The sequence below is a fragment of the Zea mays genome, chromosome 8 (genome assembly GCF_902167145.1).
Source record: "Zea mays cultivar B73 chromosome 8, Zm-B73-REFERENCE-NAM-5.0, whole genome shotgun sequence".
Lineage (NCBI taxonomy): Eukaryota > Viridiplantae > Streptophyta > Magnoliopsida > Poales > Poaceae > Zea > Zea mays.
This window is the reverse complement of record NC_050103.1, coordinates 41,090,557-41,096,472: the sequence shown is the minus strand read 5'-3', so window position 1 is coordinate 41,096,472 and position 5,916 is coordinate 41,090,557. Positions and strand designations below refer to the sequence as shown.

Genomic DNA, 5,916 nt, shown 5'->3' with positions numbered 1-5,916 from the left:
TGATTACTCTCTAAGTGTTGGGACATAGCTCAAAAAGTAAAGTAGTGATTAAACAAAGAAAAGATTAAATTATAAGATGAACTACTCTCATTTAGGAAATTTGATTTTCCTTTAAGTGTTATCCATAATTACATAACCTAATTCTATTCATTTCATTGAGACCTAAAAGTGAAACCAGAGGTGAATTCATGTACTACATATTATTAATCTCACCAGATTAGATATACTTTAACTCCTAGGGTTCTCCTTATATTTATTTCATTAAATGAATAAATCAATCATATACTTTAATCCTATATTCTAAGTGTAAAATTAAAGTATACAAACTATAGTTGGTCATATTTTATTTGAACAGAGAATAATTTTGTGAACATTTTGCAATTTGAATCACTAAATTTCGAGTTTATATGAAAAAGATATGAAATAAACAAGTTTTGAAGTTTGAAATATGAAATTAAGGCTAAATCTGTGATTAAATAAAAGTACAGGGGGCTATTCAAAATAAACCAGGGGCCTGCGCTCTATAGTAGAGGACGGTGGGTTGATTTCCTAAAATCAGGGGGCTCTTAAGCAAAACTCACACACCGAAGGGGTACGGGGCAACCTCGGCCATCGGATCATAGATCAGCGGCCCAGATTAGATCGTGCGGGCGCACGCGGGGGCGCGGGTGCGTGGACGTGGCTGACAAGCGGGGTCAGGGCGTCAGCGGGCCAAGGCGGGCTGACCAGCCAGGCCCAGAGGCAGAGACACGGGTGAGGGGGAAGAGAGAGAGGCGGTTGGATCTAGATCGGAGGGTTAGGATTAGATTCGCTCGGGTTAAGTCTAAACCGCCCAATCTCGGACGGACACCCGAGATCTAACGGCCAGGGGCGGGCATGGGTGCGGTGGCGCCGCTCAGTCACGCGGCGAGAGCTCGCCGGAGACGAGGAGACTGGCCACGGCGGGGCTCCAAAGGCTTGGGGGCTAGCCTGGGCGCAATCAGGGCAGTCTGGCGGACTCGGCCATGGCCCTCACGCTGGCGCAGGGGCACCAGAGGGCGCAGACCACGGCGAGGCGGGCTAACAGCGGTGCGAGATAGTTTTGGCGACCAATCGCGCGAGCAATAGAGCTGGAACGACCAAATTAAGGGTACGGGCGGGTTGCTCACCTCGAGGGGGAGTGCTCACTAGTAAGAATGTGATCATCAGTGACGATTTTCTCGTGACGCTGGTGACTTCAGTCACAGATTGATACATTTCTATGACCAAATTTACATCTTCGTCAACAATTACAAGTGACGAAGATTAGACTTGAATATTAATGATGAAAATGAAAGGAACGACATAGACACAAATTTTGGACGCAACAATTTCGTCACAGATTAGATTTGATATCATCATCGCTAATTTGCCATGTTTGGCTGACGTAATGATGAAATAAATTAGTCACATATGAGTTTTAGTAAAAAACGCCCCACGTGTACAGCACTTGACGGCGTGGGATCCTTGGCCTACATGGGTAGCATTTTTTTTGGTAAAGTGGGACACAGCCCCCGCCTGGCGACGCGGCCCCGGGCCACCAACTGGAAGTGGCGACGCGTGGCCCAGCGACGCATGTGCTAAGATTTATTTGGCAAAAAAATTGCTCCCACGGAGCGTCGAACTAGAGACTTGCGCCTTACTTTGAATCAGTGTTACCACTAGACTACTCTCTTGTTCTTATAAATAAAGAAAGTTAGAGTGCATAAGTTGGTTAATTGGGCCTAATCAGAACAGAATCGTTAGCGTAGTACATGTTCCCATCTGTCATTCTGTTAAGGTGTTCCTAGCCGACATTCTGCGATCTGCATGGCTGTTCTGCTTCTGCCTTCTGCGATCTGCGCTTCTACGTTCTACGATTGACGATCTCAGTCTCGGCCCTCAGGTTACGGCACACAACGACGTCGGTATCGGTCGTTCGCTTGATCGGCAACTGGGTAGCGTCGCAGCGAACGAGTGATCTTGTCGCCTGATCCATTGATGCATTGAGTAAGTCCATAAGTTTTGATAGATTAATAATTCATCCATTCATCAAGATGCAAATTAAATAATTATCTTTCAAGATGCAAATAGTATGGTAATTATCTTTCAATCATTGTTTCTTGCAAATTTCATATTTCATATGTTTGGGCTCTATTGTAATCTAGTTCAAAATTTCCGGTTAATTATTAAGTTTTATGATGCATACCCTCCAAAATCCTAGGTCTGCGGCAAAGCAGCGGCGTCGTGCGCAGAGCTACGGCGGGCGTGGACATAACAACGGTTGAGCCTGAGTTTATTCCTAATAGCTATTAAGTTTTAGGAAATATAGAAGACCAAGCTATTTTTATTCCTAATAGCTATTTAGCAACTTGTTGAGCCTGAATATATGAAGTTTTTTTTAGAAAAACTATTGGAGTTACTCTAACTAACTATTGACAAACAATGAATTAGGTCTGGTTTCCTAATCTATAACTAGAACCTTTCTACTCTCTCATTCTATTTTCATTTCTCTGTGCCAGTGACTATCCAAACGTCACCTAAATCCATATAGCCCATGTCCCATATCAAACAAAAAAAGCCCAACCCAACCACCCATTCCATCCAACAGATCGTGCGCGGCCTCTCATTCTACCGAGCGCTCCATTCTACCACCAGCCGCCTCCACTCATTCTCCCACACAGAAAACCCTAGCCGCCGCCACCGAAGCGGCCTCCCAGGTAAGCAGGAGCGCCCATCCCGCCGCGGCCATGAAGCGCAATCCCCGCATCACGAGCTCCCACCGGAAGTGCCGCAAGGCGCACTTCACGGCCTCGTCCTCCGTCCGCTGCGTTCTCATGTCCGCCGGGCTGTCGACGGAGCTCCATCCCGATCCGCAAGGACGACGAGGTGCAGGTCGTGCGCGGCACCTACAAGGGCCGTGAGGGGAAGGTGGTGCAGGTGTACCACCGCCGCTGGGTCATCCACGTCGAGCGGATCACACGCGAGAAGGTGAACGGCTCTATGCCTGGATGAACGATCATCCAAGAGATCGACTAGGCTCTTCACGGTCATCTGATGGTTGTCGTACCGCCTTTTCCTCATCTATTTAGTTTTTGCTACCAATGATTATGTGATAGAGGTTTTATGTTATTTGAAAACTGCTCTGTGCCTGGATGAGAGTTTTGGAACATAATGTGAACCTGTGTGTCTGTGATCTGAGCTTTGAAGATCTGATTATGTGGTTAATGTCTCCTTGTAGTATCTTCTAAATGGTTGCTGTGATTTGTCTCCGCTCTATTGCCTGTCTGATGCATGTAGTGTTTTTTGCTAATTTTATATTACAGTCTATTAAATTAGCTTGAATTATTGTTTGTAGGATGTATTTCGAATTATCTACCTGTGGGGAAACAATTTATATTAATGTGAACCTGTGTGTCTGTGATCTGAGCTTTGAAGCAGGATGTGACTATATTACAGTTTTAGGTGTTGACTTCATGTCAGAAAATGTTCGGGCAGTACTTGATCAAGCAGGATTTAATAAGGTATTTTTAATTAGTGTTTCCAGGAGTCTAATTGTCATGCCATTTTCACTAAGAGCATACTGTGAGAATAAAGCTAAGAGTAGGTTTGTATATGCACTTATACCATGTTATTACGTTAGTGAAATAGTGAAGTAACATCATTTGGGAACCTTGTTATGAGCTTATTCTCTTGCTAGTTTAGGCTCCACTTTTATACACTATCCTGGAGTGGCAGTTGGGATGAATACTGGAACGATCCTAGTCTGATCCAATTTATCTGTTGTGCTACCATGTATGTCTTTTGCGAATTAGCTCTTTCTGAACTTTGAGTTTACTGTGGATGTGATTATGCAAAATACAGAGAAAGTTGTAGTAAAAGAAGATTATTACCATAACCAGACTATCCGAGCAGAACAAATGACCGACTGTTCCCAAACTTGCATTAGTTAATGTAATAAGTGATATCTTGGTATGATGTTTAAATAAGTCTGATCAAAATAGTAGTCAACTTCAGCATATCATGCTTGTCATTTTTTGATGTCTTCACTCTATTGCCTGTCTGATGCATGTAGTGTTTTTTTGCTAATTTTATATTACAGTCTATTAAATTAGCTTGAATTATTGTTTGTAGGATGTATTTCGAATTATCTACCTGTGGGGAAACAATTTATATTAATTGCCGATCTAGTTATTCTGAATGTTTTAAATTTTCACAGCGAATTTGATCTGAGCAAATTCTATTGCACTATACTACTCCCAACTGATAGTCTTCTAGAAAGGAACATGATATCAGAGATCATTTGTGCCTAAATCTTCGCATTTTTACCTCTCCAAAGGAAATGCCAACTGCAATCAGTTTCTGTCAGTGTAGCATTGGTTATTATTTCATTATAAACACCTTGTGTTATATGTCTTTCTCAAATTATTGCAATAACTAACAATTGGCATCTTGCTGTTGCTCATTAGCATTAACATGTAACCGTTTTCTGTCCATGATATTTCAGTCTCATATGGAGGCTTTGAGGGCTGAACCTGTTGCTGAAGGTGAGATGCCAGCATCCAGTGTGCGCCTTGTGTCCAAGGTGCTGTCCCAGAGCAGCTCACACCAATTCCTAAAGAGCGTTGGCATCAAAACATCGGCATCCTCCAAGTCATCATCATCAAATCAAAGTGAGCTTCGGGAACAACTTGCAGCTGAAGCGACGGCTGCTGTTCAAGGTGAACTCGACCAGCTCAGGAAGAAATGTGAAGTCAAGTGGTGATGCTGTGAAGTTCAGTGTTGTCCACTTAGTTTGTATGCTCACTGGAATACTAGTTTTATTTATCTATGGAATATGGAATTGTGTGCTCATTAGTATCTTTTGCAATTTCCAATAAAATTATTCTCTGCACATTTGTGACCAAACTGGTGGCATATAATAAAACATATGCCACGTCAGCGCTGACGTCAGCTGCCACGTCAGCGCTGACGTCAGCTGCCACGTCACTAGCCACGTCAGCGCTGACGTCATCTGCCACGTCACTAGCCACATCAGCGCTGACGTCATACGCCATCGGGACCCTTCCAAACGGCTGTTAATGACCAAAACACGGCTCTATCTATGACGATACCGTACCGTCACAGAAAGCAAACAACGTTAACGACACCGTCAGCTTGCCCGGACAGACGACGGATTATGACGGAAAAGTGCCTTCCTCCATGACCAAACCTGATCGTCATAGAATGAAATCACTTCCATGACAACGCGTATTTCGTCACAGAATGGATACACATCAATGACAAAAAATGGGTAGTCCATCACAACACAACAAATGTGACGCGACCCCTATGACCAAATCAGAATCGTCACAAATCTTTATCTCTGACGATACCTGCATATTCCGTGACGCAATACAAACGTCATCGATGATAAGATCTCTACTAGTGGCTAGAGTCACGGAGCAACGTCGGAGGCGCAAGGACGTGACAGGGCGACGGCGACGGGGCTTCGGCTGTGCAAGAAACGCTACGGTGAGCGCGGACCAGACGAACCAGAGAGAGAAAGGGCACACCGAAGGGTGTCTCGAGCAGCTGACAGCAAAGCGGAACTCACCGAGGCACGGGATAGGGCGCGGACGCGATGGTGGCCGCAGAACAGGCAGCGGTCGACGGGGGGCGGTGGCGGGGCTCTCTGTTCGTGTGGGCAGATGGAGAGAGAGGGCAAGAGGGTTTGGCAGAGGGCACAAATGAGCGAGGGGAGGTGGGCGAGCAGAGCGCGGGGCTTAAAAGGGGCACGGGCGTAGGGACGTGGCCGGAGAACGCGCGGTCATGGGCGCGTCCACGACGGGGAGATCGTGGGCGAGAGGTTAGGGATGGCTGACAGGTGGGGACGACAGGATAGAGAGAGAGGGCACGGGGAAAAGAACGGCGCTGACA

The 5,916-nt window shown here is 45.4% G+C and overlaps 1 pseudogene; it reads left to right on the top strand.

Annotated features, from left to right (window-relative positions):
* Nucleotides 1-2,747: 2,747 nt before the first annotated feature.
* LOC103636891 (60S ribosomal protein L26-1-like) lies at nt 2,748-3,012 on the top strand (annotated as a pseudogene).
* The last annotated feature ends 2,904 nt before the right edge of the window (nt 3,013-5,916 follow it).